Source organism: Pinus tabuliformis, chromosome J, assembly GCF_031772625.1.
Source record: "Pinus tabuliformis cultivar Carrire ecotype Pingquan chromosome J, CPIR1, whole genome shotgun sequence".
Taxonomy (NCBI): domain Eukaryota; kingdom Viridiplantae; phylum Streptophyta; class Pinopsida; order Pinales; family Pinaceae; genus Pinus; species Pinus tabuliformis.
Genome location: NC_142295.1, coordinates 917,259,228 through 917,286,214, shown reverse-complemented (window position 1 = coordinate 917,286,214; position 26,987 = coordinate 917,259,228). Strand labels below are relative to the sequence as shown.

The following is a 26,987-nucleotide window of genomic DNA, read 5'->3' as shown; positions in this document are numbered from 1 at the left end:
ATTACATCAGATTTTGGAGGCTCCAACCACTCTACTATTTTGCAAGCTATAACTTACTAAAATCTTCCACTCCCCCTTACATCAATTTTTTGTAGGCTTCTACCTACAGAGGGATCCTACCTTCATTTTCTTCTACAAGCTATAACTTCTTAGGAAGCTCCTACTTCCACTACTGGCTCCAACCTTTTCTTTTTCAGGCTACCACCTGAATGGAGACAAAAATACCTAACACATTAAATATTTATTTTGTCAATTTACTTGGACTCCTTTTATGTTTTGAACAATGCTTCTTCTCTCTTTACAACTGCTTACCTTTTTCTCCTTCTCCTTATTTCTGCATCACATATTCTCCTCTTCCTCTTTCTCTTCATGCCAAGTAACTCATGAACTAGGTCTCACAAAATTATTCATCTTCTCTCTAACAAAACCAACCATTCTACCATTGAAAATCACACCATTTTATTTACATAACTTGCTTACTATTTGTATTCCACGTCGAAATCTACAATGAAATCTTTCTTATTTGTATTCTAGTTATTCGTTTCACATATTTCAGATTTTGAATATCAAAACAAGATTAATGATCCACCAAATATTATTTAAATGATTAATACGACACTTTAATGCTTACATAAAACAAGGATAAAATAATGTCAAGAAATATAGGTTCATTTGGAAAACATGAGGTTCCTTGGATCACTCCATTGTTACATCCACTTTCATCACAACATCTTCATCCACCTACATCACAACATTTTCATGCACCTCTATACTTGACCTGCATCAATGAGGGTTTGCCAGATCAGTAACCATTTACATCAATCTTCAAGCATTTACATCGACATATATTCAACCATTTACATCACAACATCTACAAGAAAATACTTCTGATAAGCTTTACATGATCAACAATTCATAGGGACAACAATAAATACTCATCTTTAAGACACACTAGCAGCAGTACATGAAACCTTCAATACACTTTTCCATCAATAACAACTTTTCCAACAATCTCCCCCTTCAACATTGATGGAAACATTTTTCCTCCCCCTATGTTCCTAAGAGTTGTTTCTCCTTATTTCTCCTTTCCTCCCCCTTTGACATCAATGGCAAGGGGGCCTCCACTATGGTGGCCAACACTTATTTATCCTTAAATTATTTACTTATAGAAAGGTAAATTCAAGTTCTATTTCAAAAGCCTAAAGCTGCTAATAGTAATCCAATTTATCCAAGGGTTAAGGATCACCTTCTAATCTCTTCATCAGTTAATTGAGAGTTCAACACTATCCCTTCCCACAACACTTGCATATACTTTTCCTATTAAAAAAAATCCTTTAATATGTATTATGGTGCTCCTATTTATGTCAAAGTAGACAAATGATTTTTGAAAACTTAGTAATAAGCATCTAAAACCATATTTTACAACTTCTCAGTCAGTAAAAAGATTACAACTCGTCAAATTTTGTATTGTGGGTGCCAAGTCAACTTTTGTATTGTGGGTGCCAAATCCTTTGCTCAATTTTCCCAATAATGAAGCTTTTCAATGCACATTCTAAAAAGTACTCAAGCACAACCTCATTGTGAAGCTAGCTAGAAATATAAATATTATTCTGGATTCTGCAAAGACATTGTATAGTAGTAATAAATCCATGAACAATGTCCTCATTATAAACAACATCTGAACCAAGGACATAATCTAGAGGAAGGTTCAACATATCAGAATCCAAGTCTTCTCCCCATGTTAATTCCCTCACTTGTGTTATACGACATCCACCTACTTTCTTCACATTATCCTCCACGTTCTTCTCAAGAATTCGGGAAAGTATGTCAAAATGACATGGGTGCCAACCAAGGTTGTAATACAACCAACCTGTGCACAACTTGAGCCAAGGTTCACACAATTTTTTCCTTGAATATTCCACACATTACAGTCAACAACATGCTCTGGGAACTTTCGCAGCACAATAGAAAAATGCCTCCATCTGTCCACGTCAATGGCCTACACAAGGGTCCAAAATTTTTACTTTTAATATCACATAGGATGCAAGTATAATTTCTTGCATTTGAATATATTATTTAAGCTTGTGTGCTATATATTCAACCCTGTTAGAAGCATCGAAGGTCTAACAATTGTTATCGTAAGAAGAGCTTTCCACGGCATGAAAAGCTTGCCACCTTGCAGTTTTGGCACATCCTCCAAAAGTAGGCATAGCTTCATAGCTTCATGTACTGAAGCGAATGTGCTAGAAAACGTGAAAAGGAACAAAACATATCGAAGTGTTTCCTTCCATGCTACATAAATTACAACGCATTTTTTCCTAAATTTTACCATTCTGATTGAGGACGAGTGACACTTTAAGCCAACTAGTAATCTAAGGAGAGAAGGACCTCCTTTCAACTCTAGTTGGTGTACCATGATAAGTTGGTTGGTGAATAATATTCCATGGCCATTTCTGTAGTTGAAATGTGGGAATATCTCTGGCGAAGACCTGTGATACAAAATTTTCAATTGTTTTGCCCATTTTTCTTGAAACTATTGATAATGTAACTTTCATCTTTACATTTTGGTTGTAATGTTTCTAATAATTTCCCACCACAGTTTTCAGCTACGCGATTTTCTCCTTAATTCTCACATTATTCCTTCCTGAATTCAGAATTACTGCCTCCATTGCATGCATTCACTCTCGATTCCATCCTCATGTTTGCACTTCTAACGTATATCAGATCTAGGTAGAGAGACTTGTAATGTTATTATTCCTTACTAGGATCGGCATACCTCTGGCCTTCTTTGACCATAACGATTATGTAGCATCTTTGGCATCATTTTCTATTCATATCTAGCATCCTATGTCATAACACATATCTTTGGTGACCTCTAACTATAACACATTCATTATGTAACATTCCACAATCCTACCAATACAATGCATATGCCATATTCATGCCAATACAGTATCAACTAGTTGATGTAACTGACAAAGAATGAATAGAAATCGTGGAGCAGAGGATTGATACCATGACAAAGAATGAAGGGAAATTAGGGAGCAGATGATTAATCTTATAAATATTATGAATAAGTTAAATAAGATTACATTGGAGACATCAGTAATAAATGACGAGAGTAATATTGAACTAATCTCAATATAATTGGACAAAACTCAACTAACTATGGCACTTGGATGGATGACTATGACACCTAGAAAGTGGTTGGAATTAGATTCTCCAACACTCCCCCTTAAGTTCAACCACAAAAAAATTTAAACTAAGATGACTGCTTGGCTATGTCTTAGCTAGGCTTACAGTTTAAAATTTGAGATCATCTGGATTTTCTTATTCTTTTCTTCCAGATCCTATGCCCTCTAAATTGTTTCAATTTTTTCTTTTTCTTGTATCCTTCAAACCTCAGTTTCATTATTTGCTGGTGCAGGTCTTCCATTGTTCCAGGCTATCTAAGTATATCTTGTAGTTCTTCAAATATCGGCTTTTATGTGGACTATTGCCACATGTCATTTTCTATAATGTTGCAAGCCATGTTTCAAGAAAATTTAACTCTTCTTCATAATTGTCCTATTTACCTACACATTTTAAATCAATGGTAAGTTTAAAAACATCTGCAGAACCACATTGGTTATGTTCCTTCTTCTTTACAATGAGAGCTTTTTCCCATTGTGCTTCCTTCTCTTCCTTTGACTTTGTCTCTATTTTCTCTTTCTGGGCTTCCTTCTTTGCCTCTGCCTCTATATTTGTTTCTATTTCTATCTCTGTCTTTTTTACTTGTTTAATAACCTTTGCAAAGGTGACACACTGTGTTTTCTTTAAAGGTGTGAAACTAACACACTTCTATATCTTCACATGTGTAAAATTGAAGTTATTTTCATAGTTTCTCTTCAACCTCTCATCTATGAATTCAGACAACACTTACTAAAAATAATTGAGACGTTTCTCTCTCGGGAGTCTTATGAAACTTGCTCTTTCCTCTCTGCTACCATGACAAATAATGAAGAGAAATCGTGGAGACTAGGATTTCTCTTCTCAATATTATGAATCAGTTAAATAAGACTACATTGGAGACATAAGTAATAAATGGTTGTAGTAAGATTGAACTGAACTCAAGATAACTTGACTAAATTCAACTAACTATGACACTTGGATGGATGACTATTACACCTAGCAAGTGGTTGGAATTAGATTCTCCAACAATAACATATGTTCCTACCATAGTTCTACTAGTACTTGTGTTATAACATTTCCATTGCCAAAATAAATAGCGTGAGTGAATAACACTCTCACTGTCATAACGGTCCTATTCCTGCATCAAGTAATCATGTTGTCTGCCTATATTTAATTTTAGGCTTATTTTTAGTCCTCTTTTATTTATTTTTCTTCACATCACCATTACCATTAGTAGTGTCACTTCCATAGTCATCGTCTTCCTCATCTGAATTTGATTTCTTTCCCTTCTTATTGCATATAAATTTGACTTATTATCATTTTTATTTTTCTTTTTGTTTATAAATAGCGCCATACCTTGGAGAGAGGTAGATAGCTCATCCTCCATAATACTCAATGGCAATGGGTGTCATGAATTGACTGATCATCAACAATAGCATATTCATAATCGTCAACAACAAAAAATTTCATCTTATTTTTACCGGTCTAGACAGACAGATCGTCCTCTCCTTTCTTTCATCCCATGGATGATGCTCAACAAATGCTAACCTTGATTATTGTTAATATATATAATGAAGATATGAAGTATCATGATCATAGATTGATCCATGTAATCAGACTTCAAATAGGATTATTACCCTGCCTCCAATGCCGAGATATCCCATAAGTTCTTAACAATGCCTCTCTCACCACTTCCTCTACCATAAAATGGTGAAACTTGATATAGATTTGTAAAATCTGAGTCTAGGTCTAAAAATGATTTTTAGTGAACGAGGTAAAACATTTTCATTTCTTACTACCTTAGATTTTTCTTAAATAAATTGATCTCATTTGTTAGGTTAATCAGTTGTCACTTGTACAAGGTATTCCTTGCAATAGGAAAAATAGATTATAAGAGCTTTTGTACTCATATTAATCCATATACTTTTTATGTTTAATAAGTACACCTACCAACCTTGGGCATAATCAATGAGATAAACCACTCTCTTTTAAAACTAGGTATCTCACTCTTATTTGGAATTGCAACTGAATTTCGAGTTGGTTTTGTATATGGATCCGAGTTACTATTTTCAGAGCACAAGTGAAATTCTTGTATTTGAAAAATTCTTTTTCTTGGCATATTATTTTTGAATAGCTTGGTCAATGCATGATGTTATGTTGAATTTCCAATGCTAAGCCTACTTCTAGTGATTGCATCTTGACTGAATTACTCAACGTTATATAACTGTTGTATGAAGGCACTATTCCTTGCATGGAGGCATCATTTTTATTTTTATTTGTTCATTGATATAGTTTATTTGCATATTGTTTATTCATACTACTAAGATAGTATCTTTGGGTTTTGGCTCACAAATTTGCTGACTTGAGAAAATTTCTCATAACAATCAACACTTCTTGAATGTTGATTAGCATGATATTCCCCATATTCTATAGTTTCTCTGAGTGATAATTATGAGGAAATGTCAACAATACACAAGCATCACAACAAAAACTTCTTGCATCCTTAGTTTCACAAATGTTGTCTTCATGAAATTTCTTATGACAATTATGATCATTATCTCAAGGATGTTCAATAGTTGTCATGATCTTTGTAACCATAGCTTCTAGGACACTCAGTTGTCATTCTTTGCACTAGTTTACATATAAATATTTTGTGTTTATCTAATCGAATGAAAGCTCCTAAACCAATATTTTTTCTTCAACTTGAGACTCTTATATCCATAATGGACAAGTACTATGAAATGGCATGTCTTCAATGAACACTATTGGAGATTCTCTCCCCATGAGGTGCTTCATACTTCATTATTGTTACTATGCTAAAAATGTTGACTGGATTATTCTTTGTTTCCTTGAGAAACTCCTATTGGCATTATGAATAATGTGTTGTCCTTGATGGAAACCTACTTGATAAAGATATCAAAATGATGGTTATGCATATGCTACAGGTGGGATGGACAAAGGAATATCAGTTCAGAGACAAAAGGATGATAAAAGTGAAGTTTTGAAAAGTATATGCTGGTCCTATGAAGAAACGTTGTGTACATATGCAGGTATGATGAAGAGAAATCAAATACAATTTCTGCACCATGGTATTTTGAATACCGGGGGTCATTACCATGGTATTGACCCATAATAATGAGTGCGACAACAAATATTTGATATCGTCAAAGAATACCATCAATGTTACTATAGGATTGGCCTAAGGTATTGGCTAAGGTTTATACTATATAAGGAGATGGAGATCAAGTGTTAAGTGTGTGCATATGATGGATTATTGATGAATGACTTGATCTGAAATAGGAGCGCACCAGGGAGCATGGAGATGGATCGAATCTAATAGATTTGAAATGACCATATATTGAATAATTTGTTTATGGTTTGATAGATCTGTGATGATAAAATTATGATGTGTGTCTATAATATTTTGCATGTCGTGATTTGGGTTTGAAAAATGTTGTGTTGCAGCGAAGGTATGTTTCAATGATTACATATATGTATGTGGGTTTTACACTGAGTAGTCACGTACATGCATGGATCCTCTACTAGGTAGTCACATATATATTATGTAGTATGGACAGATCTATATGCAGGTGTGGTGAATAATAATTGCATACATACGAAGATATGCTTTATAAGAGTCACGTACATCTACTAAGGTTTTGCAGTATGAGTTATAAATGATGTCTAATCAGTTCTATTATGTTTGTTGTTGTCTATCATTGATGTCTCTTACATGATAATCTATGTTTAATAGTTATGGTTGGATTGAATAGGTTATGGAATGATATGTTTATTAGAGATGATGCTACTGTGTGATGATATGTATCTGGTTCAGGGATCTGTGATGGGTTTAGTATGTGATTCAGTGATTGATTCGGTGTGAGTTATTTAGACCCAGTTGTTCAATATTTGGAGATATGTGGGCAGTTTCTCCTAAGAATAAGTGTGTACATATGCAGGTATGACTCAGAATGGTAAGTATATATTCTGACATATGGTTGATTAGGTTTTTAAAGTCGAAGCATCTAGATTTTATGATGGGTAATAATGCTTGGCTTCATATATTGATGTATCCGATGATTTATATCTGTTATGGTTTTGTTTAATTCCGTTGTAAGAAATGGTAGAAATTCATTGATTTGATTGATTCAGTGATTAAGTGATTTGATGTAGTGATTGGTTTCAATATTGTTATTTGGTATTGGGGTTAAATGATAGTAGTGTGTTGAGTCAAGAAGGATAAGAGCCCTGGACCTGATGGTTGGTCGATAGAATTTTACCTTGCTTTATTTGACATCCTTGGGAATGAGCTTCTATAGGTCATTGAATATTTCCAGACGAAGAGGAGGATGCATGATGCTTTAAACTAAACCTTCATTGCACTTATTCCCAATATTGATGACCCTCAATCTTTCAATGACTTCAGGCCTATATCTCTTTGCAATTGTATCTATAAGATCATTGCCAAGATTATTGCTAATTTCCTCAAGACCATATTATCTGATCACATATACCCGGAGCAATTTTCATTTCTTGATTTTCATCAGATACATGAAGCTGTGGGCCAAGCTCAGGAGGCCCTACACTCCATCAAAACTAAGAAACTGAAAGGTATGGTCCTCAATATTGATCTGGCTAAAGCCTTTGAGCGCACTAGCTAGCTCTCTATTCAGATTCTATTGACTCATCTTGGCTTCCCTCTATCTTTCATTCAATGGATTATGTGTTGTATATCTAATGTTTCATAAAATGTTCTGATCAATGGTTCAACATCATCTTTCTTCCATGCATAGAGAGGCCTTAGACAAGGATGCCCACTCTCACCTCTTCTTTTCTTATTGATCATGGAAGGACTGAGCTGCCTCATTATTGCGGAGAGACTGACCCACTTGCTATTTGTTGATGATATTCTCATATTTTTGAATGGATCATTGGGGGATACCACTGCATTCATTGTTTCTTTTATATCCTTTTGTTTCACCATGTGTATGGAGTGAAACCAACATAAGTCCACTATTTCTGCTACTGGATGCACACTCAATGAGATACACTCTTAAATGCAACAATTCCCATTCACCTCTTTGCATCTTGATGATGGATTAAAATACTTGGGTTTTTGGTTAAAACCTTCCAATTACCAGATAGCAGACTAGGTTTGGCTGGTGGCCAAAATTGAAAGGAGACTAAATATTTGGCACCATAGATGGCTCTCCAGGGTGGGTCGACTTATTCTCATCAAATCGGTCCTAGAAGCTACTCCAGTATACTGGATGACACTTTCTTGGATACTGAAAGGAATTATCAGTGGAATCCAAGAGTTGTGATGTAGATTCATCTGTAGGGGCAAACATGAAGGGCACATATTTGCTTGGGCTAGCTGGGAAAATATTTCACTTTCCAAAATGTGGGGGGGGGGATGGGGTCTGAAAAGACTAGGAATATTTGCTAGTGCCCTGGTTGTAAAATTTGGATGGAATGTACTCACCTCGAGAAATCTTTTGGTCGAGGTTGTCTCTCAAAAGTATATCTTCCCACTCCATGTTCTTGATTGGATCAGACTCCCATCCTGGGACAGATAAAATATATCAACGATATGGAGGGTGGTCCTAAACAAACTGGAATATATCAGGGATGGACTGACATGGAAGATTAGCAATGGAAGTTAGGTACGTATTGGTTTGGACCCATGGATTGGCTGTGGGAACGCATATAAACTTCCCCAGGAGCCGATTCACCACCTCTCAACCGCAGGCATCACTACCTTGGCACATATTGTAGATCAGGATAACACTAACATCTTTAGACAAGCCTAGAAATCAACTGATAGATTAGGAAAATTGGCTTTCTTAGATTAATTCACTGATGGAATCTCACGTAAGGGTAACTGAAGGGGAGGATGAGCTTAATTGGTCTTTCTCTCCAAATGGGAAATACTCCCCAAAATATGGATACCTACATATCTACACAGATCACAAACCATTTTCATCTGACTGGTGGTGGACTACCCTCTGGAAACTAAAGGCATCACCCTGGGCCAAACTACTCATGTGGTGCATTCTCTAGAATAAGATCCCTACTAAGGATAACTTACAAAAGTGCACCTTTCATGGCCCATCTTGGTGCATATTATGAAAACAGGAAATGGAAATAGTGGATCATCTATTCCTATTTTTCCCTATTACTACCTCTATCTGGATTGTAGTTACATGACAACTAGATATATAGACTTGTTAGCAAGGGACGAATATCGGGGAGGCATGACATCGATGGTAGACTAATGCATGCTCTCATAGAATACATAATCTACTTGTATTGATATGCTGGTGCATTTGGATACAAAGGAACAAAATTATACTTACAAATTCAGCCCCTCGTTTGGCACTAGCCACTGTTCATCTCATTACCTCTTTTCAATGCATCCCGGAGGAGGACCGTGAACCATCTGCCTGCATCATCTTTGTTGAAACTATTGATCATGCTACTCCATGGGAATATTTTGATGTATCGACGCAACAACATGGATGCAGTGGTGGCATTCTTCTTCATATCACTAATACCCATTACTATGAGATCTAGATGGGGTCGAGAGGAGGGATAAATAACTTTGCAGAACTCATTCCCTTTGTCACTTATTATTCTTTGCACTTGATAAAGGATGTTGTCGTTTACAAATTTTTTATGACTCATAGATCATCATAAAATGGTTTAATCAACAATTTGCATGTCACACACACACTCCGACATATTTTGGATGATGCATTGAGGCTGAGAACACAATTTGACTATATTTCTTGTCATCATATATACAAGGAGCGCAATAAAATTTCCAACCATCTTGCCAAAGAAGCCACACTCCAGCCAAGGGGGATCTGGTTGATTAGAGAACAACATGACCAGGAGATCTACAGTTACTACCACCGGCCATACATGGATGAGAAACAAGAGAGGGTCCATAGGCCCTAATTTCATGTCTTTTTTTGGGATATATTTTTGATGTAATTATTTGAATTATAGTATATCATATGTCTATATATTACTGAACTTATTGTATGTATTTATCAAATAAGTCTCCCTTACATGGTATTTGACTCATTTTTGGACAGAAAAATACAGATTGTGGCTTATGACCACTATTACTTCATATGCTATCATCATCTTCAACATGTAATTTTCAAATATCAATGAAAATTATGATTTTTCCATGGGAAAAGATAGTAGTGGGTCTAGTCGAAAAATATGATGAAAAGTGGCTTACATGTTTCATGTTTTGGATCATGTGGATCCAGTACGAAATATTGTGAAACATGGTCCACAGAGGTTCCAAGGGTTGGAACCTTCAGTGAGAAAGTCAAAGCTTCCTTCTAGTGGTAGCTAGTAAATTTGATTAGGGGGTTGGAGTTCCCTTTTGGTGGGTTTCGATAAACGAGATCAGGGGGTTGGAGATCCCTTCGAGTGGTTGTTGGAGAATGAGAGAAATTTTTAGCCTTATGCAGGTGGGTGCATGCGTACTAGTATGATTTTGTGCCAATACACGATTATAAGATGTTCTCCTTTATATAATAAAAGATGAAGATAGAGACGACGACAACAATGATTTTCTCCCACATTAGGTTTCCACCTAAAAATCTTGGTTTCCTCATGTGTTTATGTGTTGCTTATGTGTGATGGTTTATTTTGTTCTTATTTCTCATGGTTACTGTTTAATTAAAGGGTAATGAAGTAATGACATACTGGTTAAAGTAGAAAACATGATGAAATATATGAAAAGTTAGCTAACTGGATATATGTTGTTTCCCTTCATCATAGTCACGTACATATACTAGTTTACTTAATGATAGTAGCATACATAAATATGAATAAGAAAATTGAAAGGTTTAAGTGATCAAGAATGAAGAAGATGATAACAAAGAACTATCAGGTATGGGCTTTTGTTCTAATTGTGGCCCATTTCCCTGTCTATGTAATAATGATGATAGTGAAGATGACAATGAATCTACTAAAATTTCACTCATGGGTAAAAGTGAAAGTAAGCATTCTAAAGAGAAAATAGATTAAAAAATGATGGCCCTAGAAGTAGAAGAATAAGGAAAGTCAGAAACAATGGACAATGAAGGGGTACCTATGCTAAGCAATTATAATTATAAGCAATGGAAAGAAAATATGAAGTCTAATCTAATGAACTGTGATATTTGATATTTCGTATGTAATGGCTTCACCAAAATTCCTCCACCAGACAAAGAAGTGCAAAAGAACAATAAGGCATTAAGTGACATCATTAATAGCATACTTGATTCAGCATTATGAAAAGAAAAAGGAAGTACAAGATAAGCTACAGGCAATACATAAAGGAAGAAAAAAGGAATATTGTTCATTAAAAGAACCAACAGGTAACCTTATTTCTAAAGAAAATAATGATGCATCAAAAGATGAGTATGTTACTAATTCACAAGAATACATAATAAAGGAAATTCTTAATCTTAGAAGAAAACTTGATCTTGCTTTAAAAAAAATTATGAATCTTAAATATAAGTTGCAAGAATATGATAACAGGGATCTTATTAAATCAGTAAATGTTGTGGTAGAATCTAAACAATATTGTGAGGGCATTGAAGCAGAGATTGTCTCTCTAAAAGAAGATTTTGAAAAGTCAAACAAGAGAAATGAAGAACTACTTCAAGCATTTGAAGAACAAGAGAATGGGTTCAAGGAAGAAATTTTCAACTTAAAGGAGAAAATCGAAGAAGGAATGAGAAAGAAGTATCTTGAAAAGGAAAAGAAATACCAAAGAATGGAAGTTGAGGTAAACATTCTAAAAGGTAAATTAGAAGAAAAATATAAACATTTGAGATTTCAAGATAGTACTAATATTTTGGATTTACATTCTTAGTAGTCAAAGGTATCTTGCCATTAAATATGGTCCTAGTTTTCATGAAACTGTAAAAGGAGAATCTAGTTCACAAGCTAATTCAAGGAATATTAAGTCTAACAATGCAAAACCCCGAAATGCTCGATAAAGAGATAATAAGTCAACCTGATCAACAAATAAGGAAAGTAAATCTTCAAAGGAAATCATCTACTCCTAACTATAGAAGTGTTAATCTATTCTATCATGTGATAAATAATGTTGAATGCTTTATATGTCATAATTATGGGCATGTTGCATCCAATTGTAGAAGAGGATTGTTTCAAGCAATGAGTCATCTCACAAGAAGTATATGAAATCCCAGGTACTTAGGTTTATTCAAGGGATATTTTTTTGCTTGAAACATATTTTGTCACAACGCTATTGATTGCAATAGAAGGAATATGAAACATTAATATTATGATTCCTCTTCTCATATAAGATGTTATGCTTGTAAAAAATTTTGGCATGTAGTAAAAGAATGTAGGAACAAATCTATGGATTACCTTAGACAACATGGAAAGCAATCAGATGAGAATATTGATGTCAAAAGATCTGAAAAAGATGGATCAACCAACATTTGTCATCATAAGCAAAGAGAAGAAGAACATATAAGGTGTGTTCTTTCTATCTGCTCATTTGAAGAAGAAGATGAATGGTACATAGACAACGGATGCTCTCATCACATGACTAGAGATTAGAGGAAGATGGAGTCTCTCAAGAAAAACAAATATGGTAAGGTTATTCTTGGAAATAATGATCCAACAAAAGTTCTGGGAAAAGGTAGAGCCGGAATTAATAAACATAGAGGAGAAACTGATACTTTATTAGTTCAAGGGCTAAGGAAGAATATTCTGAGTGTAGGTCAAATAGCGGATAAAGGAAATATAATTGTGTTTACATCAACCAAGTGCAAGGTTATGGATGAAGAAACTAGAAAATTCATAGTAAGAGGATACAGAAATCCAGACAAATTATACGTGTTTAAAGGACTGAATTCTCACATAAATGAGGAGGATTCAGACTCAGAGTAAAAGAAGATGATCTATATTGCACTACATTATTCTTAAAAGAATACTTCTCACAGTGACTATAGAAGTGATGTGAGGTACATGACCTCATGAGGAGAAGAATATGATTTTTGGGTCCTCAAGATCAGTAATGTATGATATCAGGGGGAGCTATACATATGTATATGTTGATGATTACTCCCTTATTGATTTTATATGTAGGTTTCTTATATTACTAATAGTGCATTTGATGTAGTTACAGTAAAACAGGAACATACAGTACCGGCTCAAGGGGAGCTGTGGCTATGAAATTTCAGCACTTTAGTTTCTATACACTGATATCATAAAGGACAACCACGTATATACAGGATTTTTGGACTAGAAAGTCACGTATGTTTATTTAAGATTAAGAAACTGTGGGACAAACTCATGCAGAACGTTTGATATGCTTTAGTTAGTTATTATTTGGCTTTCTGGTTTTTACGTTGGTTGGTTGTAGTCTGTTGATGCTCAGATACTACTTAGAAGTAGTATTGTATTATGATTATTTATGAGTTGTTACAATATGATTCTTTTGATAGATGTACTAATGAATGAAGATGGATATGATAAGCTCTAGCAGTGAATAGATGACACATGTTTAGGGGAAGCAATAACTATGCTTCTAATGGTGCATTGTTGGCAATATGATTTGTTGAGAAATCCTTGTTGCATGATCATGTGTAGATGTTGGTGAAGTCACACATGTTGTTATTCTATAATTAATGATGATGAATCCTGGGATGTTGGTTATAGTTGCATGAAGAGGATATGCATACCATGGTACTTATTGACATTAGTTAATGATGATGAGTTTCCCTCACTACTTATATGTTGTTGTCATTATGTCTTTAATGATGCATAAGTTATATATGGTGAAATTATGGAATGATGTCTATAAGTGTTATTTATGGTTCTCACATATGTTACATGGTGATGATACATGTATATGTTATTCTACATATGGTATGTTGACTAAGGATTGTGGATCTTTGTATGTAGAGCATGTTGATATTGACAATACGATATAAAGAAGATGGGTTGCTAACAAAGCTTGATTGCACAATATTATGCCTCGTGATGATGATGAGTTCATATTTATATCTCTATGTCATGGGATATCAATGAATTGCAGTGTTGACGGTGCTGGACCCACCAACATTCAGGGGATCTCCCCAGTATGAAGTCCCAACTAGACCTCACACAATTTGGTGTAGGAGTCCCATCCGGTACGATGGTCCAGTGGCCATTATCTTAAAGATCTGACTCAACTCTTGCTTGTCAACACAAGAGAGTGGTTTGCTTTGTCTTCGAGAAGTTAGGTTCACGTGTCTAGTGAGTGTAAGTGTCACTTGTGTCAATGGTTCTTTCACTATCAAGGGAGAGGGTGAGAGTGAGTTCTAGGTTGATTCGGAGCACTCCCAACACTCCTAGGAACACACAACACAACAGGACATGCACAACTTCTAGAGGAGAAGTCCACACGGATGCGGCGGTCACAACATATAAGGTAAGATAATACGTACAACACTCAACGGATCAGTCCAAACAAGTGCAACGGTTGTTAAAATGAGATTCATGTGAAAGGTCTGTCTGATGTCCGGGAGAGCAGTCTACACGGGTGAGACAACATTAACATCAGATAAAACACATTTCTATTAATAGATTATGCATTACAAAAAATGAAGTAGTTCAGATGTAGAACACATGTTAAAGCAACATGCATTACAAGTGTTAAAAATCAGTCTTACAACATATACAATACATGTGTGAAAGCGTGTTGGCTTTTTAGGAGGTTTTTGAATTAAGCGAAATTTCCAATACACATCGTTACACCATACGTCACTAACTCTGAGTGTGGGGCATTGGAGCCACTACTTACTCCTCAAAGAAAAGATTACAGACTCTCTTGGCTATGTGGGGGAAGTTGAGGTGAAAAGTCCTTTACATGTACAAATGAGGGGGTATTTATAGCCAAGGGTGAAACTAACCCTTGTGGTTGTTCAACTACCCTCATGACCATTTGACTTCCATGACTTTTTGACTTACATGACTCTTTGTTCAACAAGTGGGTCTCTTGGACTTCCATGTTACATCACATTGATTGACAACAAGCCCATAGTGGAGATGTGGGCGACATGACTCATGACGTGACTCGACATGACTTGACATGACAGTGCTGGTACATTCGTGTTGTTGCTGGAGTGCATGTCGAGCTACAGTGCTACTGGGTGATGGATGTCTTCATGGTGTATCATAGCTTCACCTCTGCATGGTGAAGTGCATGGATTCTTCAATGGTATTTGGTTCACTTGATGAAGCTTTAACATGTTGTTCCTTGCTTGCATGTTGGAAGGCTTGATAGGCTCATCTGTTTGCGAAGGTGCATGTTCATCGCGTTCATCCATTTCTCATTTATCATTCGTTCATCCATTGGTGAACCTGTCCTTCTACATGTTCTCCTTTCATTCATCCCATTTGTTGTCTTGCCACGTTTGTTGGTGTACTTGTACATGCAGTCACGCATGACGAGACGACATCAAATCCAAAACTCCTAGTCTACCATGACAGATGATCATTTCGAATGCAGGTGACTGGGAGAGGCAACAAGGATGTGAAGCAGGATGATGGCTCCGGGCATTGTTGATGAAAACTGTGTAAGAGTCACTAAGTGATGAAGATGGGAAATTTGAGTCAGTAGTGACTATCTGTGAGGTCTGGCTCGGTTGGGAGGAAAAATTGTGCAAATTTTGGGAGGGACAATCTGGGTTGCAGGAAGGAAAGGAATGCATGCTCTGTGAATTTTGCGGAATGAACACGAAGCGGGAATGGATAGCCATATTTACACAATTTTTTAGAGGAATGGGTTGGGCTGCATGAAGGGTCAACAGCAGAAATTCTGCAATTTTTGGGGGGAACGACCCAGGAGACTGGCAGCCAAAACTGCACAATTCCTAGAGGGAACTGGCAGTTAGCTGTTGGGATCATTGGCAACCAAAACTGCACAATTCCCAGTTGGAACTAGTAGTTGGCTGCTTGGGGCACTGGCAAACAAAAATGTGAAATTTCCAAAGGGAACTGGAAGTTGGATGCTCAGTCACTGGAAGTAGAAACTGCACAATTCCTGGAGGGAATTGGCAGTTTGCTGCTATGAGCTGCTGGTGGAGAAATTACACTGAAGTTGGGAAGTTGACCTATTGATCATATCTGCACAATTTTTGAGCTGAGCTAAATGAAGGGTAGTGGAAATCCTGCTCATGAAAACTGTGCAATTTTTGAGATGAACAGTCGGTCGACCGTCGGGATGACTAACTAGGAAAACTGTGCAACTTTTGAGGGGAGACAGGGACGGGCACTTGGTGTCTATCCGGCCTGTCTATGTAATTTCCTTAGTCAGTTGAGAGAGTAAGGTTAGTGGCCTCTATGAAATTTTTGAGGGGAGTCAGTCCCAGGATGACAGTCGGGTCCGACTGTTTGGGTGGCCAGCATGAGAGTTGATTGAATTGCTTGCGGGAAATGCAGCTTGAAAAGACTAGCTTAGTGCTTTTGCACTATTCTGGTTGACAGTCGATCAAGTTGATGGTAGGGTGATAGTCCGGCTATCAAAGGGGAGCCTGGTCGTCAAAAATTCAGCAAAAATGACTAAGTGTGTGAACAATTGAAAGATACATAATTGATCATATAAACACACATTCACATGACCTGACGATGAAGCGACCCAAACCATCGAGACACACATGTTCAACATGACTGACCGACGATGCAAGTGACAAGAACGACACTCGTAAATGACTATTCATTGATCAAGATGAATCTTATGCAATAGTGAATATGACTCCTTGTGTGAGTGCGATAGATGCTTTCATTGTGAACACAAGAAGCACATGCGAAACAATGACTTTGAGCATAACTAGAACATGGTTGCAAGCATGACTTAGACATCAGCATGTAGAGACTTGAATGCAATGAACAAGCAAGGAAGATGTAAAGACTCACACGAGCTCACAAAGTGAATCCAAGTGTGTGCAATCATCAAGTGAAACTATCAAGGGAGGCTCCGAAATTGGTGCAGGCCAAAATTTTGGAGGGTGGTTGTAGCTGCTATAACACTTGGCGACACATTGGTAGAACTCCAGCTTCTCTCTTTTGGTTCATTGCTATCACAGGGACTTGGTCTTTTGGGGAGTATTGAATCGATGTGCGGGTTACTTTGGTTTCTCCACTTAACGCATGGACATACATGGTTCACCCTTTGCCAACTCAGTCAAACACAATCAAAAGTTCAGCTTAGATCTCAGTGTTTCGAATTTGGGAAGGGTAGTTTAGCTCGCGAGTTGAAGATTTTCAAAATATGAGATTTCGTCTCTGGTGTTGCTCTGCTGCTAGCAGGCCTGGACAGTACCCCCGCAGAGTCATGCAGGAACACACACATTTCTCCACTGCTAGTGAGCCTGGTCAGTACCTTGGTGGAGTTGCATGCTTCACCTCTCTGCGCCGGAAGCCTTTCTCTTATTTTTCCTTTGTATTTTTCAAGAGAACTGTGCATAGGAACTTATTAATTTTTGGGGCGGAAGAGGGATCCCGACTTATTGAGAGCAGAAGAGGTTGTTCCTTTAGAGAAGCATGTAAGGCCTCTGACATTGGTTTGCTCGTTTAGATTTTCCCCTTCTCCATTTCTACTAGTTGGATGAGCTTGAACACACAGAGCAGAAGGCTGAGTATAGGCATGAGGCTTCCCAGTGTGGACACAGGTTCATGGTTGGATTGAAACTTCCCTTGCAGATGGTTCATATTTTCCATCAGGACTTCGTCATCCCAAAGTTACAACCAAGCAGAGAGAAGGCGAACACAATACTAGCCAAGTGTTGCAGTGTCACAAGTTTTCTCAAATTTCAGCCACATACTCTATTCAAAAGCCAGAATGTAGTAGTTGGTAGCACTTATTTCTGGAAACAAAAATAGTAATATATCAAACAAACAAAAAGAACGAGAACAAAAATAGTAAGCAGAATCTAACAAAGCGAAAACAAAGGTAATAAGCAAAACAAACCAAATGAAAACAACAAGCAGCAATGAAACTATGTACATGGCACGGGCGCGGCCCGACCTACTTAAAATAATGTTTGATATCTTGGTCATTGGCAGGAAGGTTGTCAATCCTCCTGCCCAATGATTGCAAATGATACATGTGTGGGCCAAGCTTCTCATAGACCAGTGCAAGTCCACCGGGGTCTGCTACTGGAACCCGGTGGTATTCCAGAAGACCTTCAAGTGAAGACAACACCACTGTTTCAAGTACCGCGTGTAACATGGGCTCGGATGATGGCACAGGGTAATTGTTTTTATTCCTAGAAGGGTTCAAGTTTCTAAAGTCAATGCATAAGAGGATTTTCCCATATTTCTTACGTGCAGGATTCAAATTAGAAAACCAAGTATGATGAAAAATTTTGCAAGTAATCCAATCATCCAAAATATTAGTCAATTTTTTCTGTATAAGGAGTGCAAACAACATGTATATGTTACCTGTTTTTTGTTGCAATGGCTTGTCTCCTCCTTTACCTGGAATCTCATGTTGGATTGCTCGTGTGTAGTGTGTACTCAGGTCATCATCTACCCATGCAGACCCATCCTGATGCTGTTTGCTTAAGTGATCAAATTTTTTTCACTGCTGCAGTGTATAGCTTGTAGCGAGACTGGCTATCTTCGGATCATGATAGGTTTCTAGGTTTCTCTATTCATTTGCAGTGTTGGTCCTTTGTGTGTTCAACATGAGTGCTTCATACTCAACATCATTGTTTGTGCCTTTGAACTTCACATAGCTCGAAATCATGCATTGTCTGTTGTTTTGGATGACTAAGGTACACTCAGTCCTTGAGCCATCATGTGTTTCTAATTCGTCAGGACTCATGGCCCACAGCTCATCTATACATGGATCATTTGGCGTGCTAGTACTACTACTGCTACTGTTGCTGGTACTACTGCTACTATCAGAAAAATAAATTGTAAAATTGTCATTACCATCAGTTGGGCAAGGAAGGAGTCCCAACTGCATGTCTGATGAGGTTGGAGTTGGCTATGCAGGATAACACTCCAATGCCTTTTCCAGGAGGCAGTTGCCAAACATGAGTTCTGCGAAGGCCAACAGTTCGTTCTCGGTGTTAAGGGGAGTGAAATTGTATTTCATATACCTCACGGATAACACCCAAATTTGGTTGCATATTCCCTTGTATGGAAGCCACATGTGAGACTATTCTATAGAAAAATATCCATCTAGCTTGTTGAACCAATCTCTACTGAGTAGTAGACTGTATGCTTATGGGATGTCTACAACCACTATGTTGATGCATTGTTGGACTCGACCATCATGAGATAGTCATATGATCACATCTCGTAGTTCACCAATGGATGGTACTGATGTTCGATCAAGTTGGATGATTCACGCAGATGTTTCACTCCATCGCGCATTGATCTTTTTTGCAATTGAGAGTGGCATGATGTTGGCCGCCACGTGGGAATCAACCAGAAAATCGTTAACATTGCAATTGAAATTTTGAAAAGATAACAAGAATGGGGGGAAATCTAAGTGTGATTTTTCCATCTGGAGTGTATTGAGCATAGTGGAAAGTGATACAGGAGGTGTGCTTGCTACCTTGCTGATAGAGGTTGCACTGTCTGTTGTTGTCTATCCCAGTGCGCACAGCAGGAAATCTCACTGACTCTCGATCTTAGCCAACATAAACAAACTGATGTTTGCTCAAGTTTTCTTCATGTAAACAAAAATTTTGTAGTCAAGAGATGGTATACTTACCGAGGTGTCCTGGGTAGTATAGATGTTCGTGTTGTCCGGTGGAGTGTTTTGTAGTTTGTTTCTCATGGAAGTACTCTTACCCGCCATTGTCTTCCTGGACTTGTCTTGTGTTTTCTGCTTTGGGGTGGCTAGTGGATCAACCTTCCTTATCAACAGTCTAATCTTCTCTTACATTTCCCCAAGTGTAGGGGGAGCCCCTTTACTCCTAAGATTGTAATGGTCATTTTGTCTTGGGGGATGCTTCTCGGTGTTTGTCTTCAGCACTGCTTGCGAGCACTGATATGCATTCACCAAATGCCAAAAACTTGATGCTTCAACAGGTGCAATACCGTCATCATAATATATGTCATCCGGCTACTTCTGCATACCACTCTCTGCATCTCATGTATGACTATATACTAAGTTTGCAACTCGCTTCCAGTGCGAAGAGAAGTTCTCGGGGTGATGTTCTTCATGGAACGAACAGAACTTAGGATTTGCACACTGATCGACATTGAACACAGAGCTCTGCGCATTTTATTGAGTGGACCAGTTGCTTCCTGATGAGTTGCTTGCGTGTCTCTTTCTAGGCGGATAGCTCCTTGCAATTGTGTTTGTTTTCCATTATTTAAGCTAGAACACTTTAAGTGTTAAGTTCTTAATGAGGAAAGTGAGGGTTTCAATATCATTTGCTTCCTTGTCTCTACCCTTTCTCGCCATCGCTTGGGACTTCCTGCTCGCATCTTTGGAGTCCTTTTCTGGTTCATCATCCTTGATGAATCCAATCGCTCGCAGGTCTTTTTTGACAACAATAACCTCTTAGCAGTTTTCCAAGAGTGTTGGTTTCGCAGCTCGCTTGAAAAATTGTGCAATGTTGGTCAGCAGCACGGACGTGTAGTAATCAACAGTGATGGAGTCATGAGGTTTGGTGTCTGCTACAATTTTTTTCAATATGTGTGTAAACCTCTCGTTGAAATATTTTACCGTTTCTTTCCCCTCCATATTCAGGCTACCCAATTCTTTAGGTAACATAGATGGGGTCTTATCATCAGCAAAATTTTCAAGGAACATGCATTTGAATGCACCCCAGTTCTGTATGGAGTTTGGTGGAAGGCTGTGATACCATGCAGCTGCGTGACCATCCAAGGTACATGGGAACAATCTACAAGCTACGTCATCATGCGTAACTCAAGGGTATGTAGCTGCAAGTAGAAGTTGTCTAAATGATCTTCTACCTTCACTGTGTTGTCAGGGTTGAACTTGATGTTCATTCTCTCCATTCGCTTCAACATCTTGTGCAGAATAGCTAGGAGAACCAATGGTCCTTGAGTCATCCACTCAAGATTTGGGTTAGTCATCTCTTCTTCTTCTTCATCCTCTTCCTCTCTTTCGGAGTCTGATGGTTTTGGCTTTGAGTCTATTGGTTTGTCTCCACCTCCACCTCCTCCATTGTCTTCCCCTCCACCTCCTGTATGGGAGTCTGATCCCTAGATCACAAGAGTGTCTTGTTCACCTTGCCGGATGACCGGAGGTTCCTCTCCGTCTTCAATAGTTTCTGCCAAACCTTCAAGTGTGGCAAGGACTGCTTCTTCCACCAATGAGACAACAACTCCCGTGAGAGCGGCTTTTGACTTGTTTGATGCATATGGAAGGTGTTGTATGTCTAGGATCAGTCCAACTTCTTTCGCAAACTAGCGAGTGATGGGACGGACGAAGTGAAGGTGTTGATATGGAATCTCGTGTTCAATTCTAGGAGGTGAGGAGTAACCAACTTCAGAGTCGCGTGTAGTTGAGAAGGAGTGTGAATTACTGCCTTGACGAGATGGTTGATGAGTGAGTGTGAGGGGAATTTTAGCCATGTAAAACTAGCTGCCCTCCTTCTAGCACCAAAAGAGTTGACAGTGCTGGACCCGCCAACATTCAGGGGATCTCCTCGGTATGAAGTCCCAACTAGACCTCACACTGTTTGGTGTAGGAGTCCCATCTGGTATGATGGCCTATTTGCCATTATCTTAAAGATCTGCCTCAACTCTTGCTTGTCAACATAGGAGAGTGGTTTGCTTTGTCTTCGAGAAGTGAGGTTCACGTGCCTGGTGAGTGTAACTGTCACTTATGTCAATGGTTCTTTCATTGTCGAGAGAGAGGGTGAGAGTTAGTTCCAGGTCGATTAGGAGCAGTCCCAACACTTTTAGGAACACATAACACTACATGACATGCACAACTTTCAGAGGAGCAGTCCACACGGATGCGGTAGTCACAAAATACAAGGTAAGATAACATGTACAACACTCAATGGGTCAGTCTGAATGAGTGCAATAATTGTTACAATGAACTTTATGTGAAAGGTCTGTCTGATGTCCGGGAGAGAAATCTACATGGGCGAGACAACATTAACAGCATATACAAAACATTTCGATTAATAGATTATGCATTACAACAAATGAAGTAGTTTAGATGTAGAACACAGGTTAAGGAAACATGCATTACAAGTGTTAAATATTAGTCTTACAACAGATATAATACATGTGTGAAAACGTGTTGGCCTATTAGCAGGCTTCTAAATTAAGCGAAAGTTCGAAGACACATCATTACACCATACATCACTAACCTCGAGTGCGGGGTGTTGGAGCCACTACTTACTCCTCAAAGAAAATATTACAAACTCTCTTGGCTATGTGGGAGGAGTTGAGGTGAAAATCCCTTTACATGTACAAATGAGGGGGTATTTATAGCAAAGGTTGAAACTGACCCTTGTGGTTGTTCATCTACCTTCATGACCGTTTGCTTCCATGACTTTTCAACTTACATGACTCTTTGTTTAATAAGTGGGTCTCTTGGACTTCCACATTACATCACATTGATTGACAACAAACCCATAGTGGAGATGTGGTGACATGACTCATGACGTGACCCGACATGACTTGACATGAAAGTGTTGGTACATTGTTGCTGCTGCTGGAGTGCATGTCAAGCTACAGTGCTACTGGGTGATGGATGTTTTCATGGTGTATCATATCTTCAACTCCGCATGGTGAAGTGCACAAAGTCTTCGATGGTCTTTGGTCCGCTTGATGAAGCTTTAATATGTTGTTCCTTGCTTGCATGTTGGAAGGCTTGATAGGCTCATCTATTCGTGAAGGTGCATGTTCGTCGCGTTCGTCCATTTCACATGTATCATTCATTCGTTTGTTGGTGAACTTGCCTTCTAAATGTGCTCCCTTTGTTCATCCCGTTTGTTGTCTTGCCATGTTTTTGGTGTACTTATACTTGAAGTCACTCATGATGAGATGACATCAAATCCAAAACCTCCTAGTCTAGCATGACAGATGATCATTTCGGATGCAGGTGACCGAGACAGGTAGCAAGGTTGTGAAGCAGGATGATGGCTCTGGGCACTGTTGATGAAAACCGCGCAGGAGTCACTGAGTGATGAAGATGGGAAATCTGAGTCAACAGTGACTGTCTGCGAGGTTTGGCTCAGATGGGTGGAAAATTTGTGCAAATTTTGGGAGGGATAATTCAGGCTGCAAGAAAGCAAGGTAGGCATGATCTGCCCATTTTTCGAAACAAACGGGCAGCGAGGTTGGACAACCATATTTGTGCATTTTTTAAGAGGAACGAGTTAGGCTACATGAAGGGTCACTAGGCAGAAATTACACAGTTTTTGGGGGGAACTGCCCAGGAGACTAGCAGCCAAAACTGTGCGATTCCCAGAGGGAACTGGCAGTTAGCTGCTGGCCTCACTGGAAGTTGGCTGCTTGGGGCACTGGCAGCCAAAAATGTGCAATTCCCAGAGGGAAATGGTAGTTGGCTGCTCAGTCAGTGGCAACAGAAACTACATAATTCTTGGAGGGAACTGGTAGTCTGCTACTAGGAACTATTGGCGGGGAAATTGCACTGAAGTTGGGACGCTGGCCTACTGATCATCTCTGCTCAATTTTTGAGCTGAGATAACTGATAGGAAGCATAAGGTATGATCATGAAAAGTGCGCAATTTCTAAGATGAACAGTCAGTCGACTGTCGGGATGACTGACTGGGAAAACTGTGAAATTTTTGAGGGGAGACAGGGATGGGCACTTGGTGTCTATCCGACCTGTCTGCGCAATTTCCTTAGTTAGCTGAGCGAGTAAGGTAAGTGGCCTTTGTGTAATTTTTTAGGGGAGTCAGTCTTAGGGTGACTGTTGGGTCCGACTGTCCGGGTGGCTAGTGTGAGAGTTGATTGAATTCCTTGTGGGTAGCACAACTTGAAAAGACTAGCTTGGTGCTTCTGCAATGTTCTGGTTGATAGTCGATCGAGTCGATGGCAAGGTGATAGTCTAACTGTCAGAGGGGAGTCTGGTCATTAGAACTTCAGCAAAAATGATTGTGTGTGTGAATAGTTGAAAGATACATAGCTGATCATATAAACACACATTCACACAACTTGACGACGAAGTGACCCAAACCATCGAGACACACATGTTCAACATGACTGACCGATGGTGCAAGTGACAAGCACAATACTCGTGATTGATTGTTCATTAATCAAGATGATGCCTGCGCAATAATGAATGTGACTCCGTGTGTGAGTGCGACAGATGCTTTCATAGCGAACACAACAAGCACATACAAAGCGAAGACTTTGAGCATAACCAGAACATGGTTGCAAGTATGACTTAGACATCAACATGCAGAGACTTAAATGCAATGATCAAGAAAGGCGGATGTAAAGACTCACACAAGCTCATGGAGTGAACCTGAGTGTGTGCAATCATCAAGTGAAACTCTCAAGGGAGGCTCTGAAATACGTGCATGCCGAAATTTTGGAGGGTGGTTGTAGCCGCTACAACATGCAGATAGGAATCTTATGGATGATCACTTGAGTTGCATATGGTGTGATGATTCTTCTTGATACACTTTATTGATGTTGAAGGTTCTCCTTATCCTTGATAGATGCATATGATGACATTAAGAGGATGGTTATTGATATACTACTGCTACAACTGTCAGATCACATATTGACGCTTGAAAGATTTTGTCACATGGTGATGATGATTGATGCTACATTGTCCTATCTTACTTTATGATGATATTCATGGTTCTCACATATGTTATTGATGCATGAAGAGATATTTTGTGGCTCTTTATACAAAGGGAAAGAGAAATTTTACCTTGATGAGGTCAATGGGATGAGTTGGTAATAGATCTCTACGAAACAATCTTATGTTGTTGCTACAATTTGGTAATGTTGCATACTTGGTCACAGGTTGAAGATATTGAAGTTGCATTTTCTTATTTTGCATATTGATGATAAGGATGTGCATGTTATTGTTCATATTGTTGTTATCTATGTTGAAATATCCTATGATGACTATTATGGTCTTGCTACAACATGGTTGAGTTCCTTGCCTTTTGTTTTGATCACAAATGTCATATATGTCTCTTGATGTAAAGGTCATGTAAAGATCCATGATGTAATCATTGTAAAACGTAGTCATGTTTTGACTATTGGAGTCAAGTCAATTATATATGTAAACTCATTTTGGGAATTTGATGTAATATTGAGTCAAATATGTAACCCCACTGTGTTGGGTGGTTGATGTAAGCATGAGTCCTTACTGATAGGAAATTTTATATTTGGTTAATCCATAGAGTCCTGTACTTCCTTGAAAACCTTCCTGAAAATTCAGCATATGTTGAGGGGAGCATGGTCTATGTTCATATTCAGAAGATCAGGCCTATGGTGATCCTCTCTACAAAGGGAGGAATAAGTCTTCATTAAGCATTGATCAACCCTTTACCCTTGATGACAAAGGGGGAGACTAGCTTGGTATTTGGAAAAGAATGCTTGAAGAAGCTTGGTATGCTTACAAATGTCTTTGCAGGTATTTATAGGTGATGTTGACCAAACACCAAAGTGGTTACCATCAAGTCCAAAGGGGGAGATTGTTGGAATTATGAATAATGTGTTGTCCTTGATGGCAACCTACTTGATAAAGATGTCAAAATGATGGTTATGCAGATGCTACAGGTGGGATGGACAAAGGAATATCAATTCAAAGACAGAAGGATGATAAAGGTGATGTTTTGGAAAGTATATGCGGGTCCCATGAAGAAAATCCATGTACATACGCAGGTATGATGAAGATAAGTCATGTACAGTTTCCGCACCATGGTACTATGAATACCAGGGGTCTTTACCATGGTATTGGCCCATAATAATGAGCGCAATAATAGATATTTTATCTAGTCAAAGAATACCATCGGCATTACTACAGGACTGGCCTAAGGTATTGGTTAAGACTTATACTATATAAGGATATGGAGATCAAGTGAAGTGTGTGCATATGATAGATTATTGATGAATGAATTGATCTAAAATAGGAGTGCACTAGGGAGCATGGAGATGGATTAGATCTAATAGATCTGAAATGACCACATATTGAATAATTTGTTTATGGTTTGATAGATCAGTGATGATAACATTATGATGTGTGTTTTTAATAGTTTTCATGTCATGATTTGGGTTTGAAAGATGTTGTGTTGTAGCGAAGGTTTGTCTTAGCGATTATAGATCTATACGCAGTTTTTACACTGAGAAGTCACGTACATACACAGATCCTCTACTGGGTAGTCATGTATATTTTATGCATTATGGATAGATATTTAAGCAGGTGTGGTGAATGATAACTTTGTACATACACGAATATTCTTTATAAGAGTCACATACATCTGCTAGGGTTTTGAAATATGAGTTGTTAATGATGTCTAATCAGTTATGTTATGTTTGTTACTGTTTATCAATGATGTTTCTCACATGATAATATGTGTTTAACAGTTTTGGTTGGGTTGAATTCGTTATGGAATGATATTGATTAGAGATGATGCTATTGTGTGATGATATGTATCTGCTTCAGTGATATGTGATGGCTTTAGTATGTGATTTGGTGATTGATTCAATGTGACAGTGATTTAGACTTAGTTGTTCAGTATTTTGATATATGTAGGCAAGTTCTCTTCAGAAGAAGCACATGCATATGTAGGTATGACTCAAAATAGTAACGTATATATTCTGACATATGGTTGATTAAGGTTTTG

General features: G+C 38.1%; 1 pseudogene; it reads right to left on the bottom strand.

The window, feature by feature from the left end:
• Positions 1–1,419: 1,419 nt before the first annotated feature.
• LOC149229740 (uncharacterized) overlaps positions 1,420–26,987 on the bottom strand; it is a 35,172-nt pseudogene continuing 9,604 nt past the window's right edge.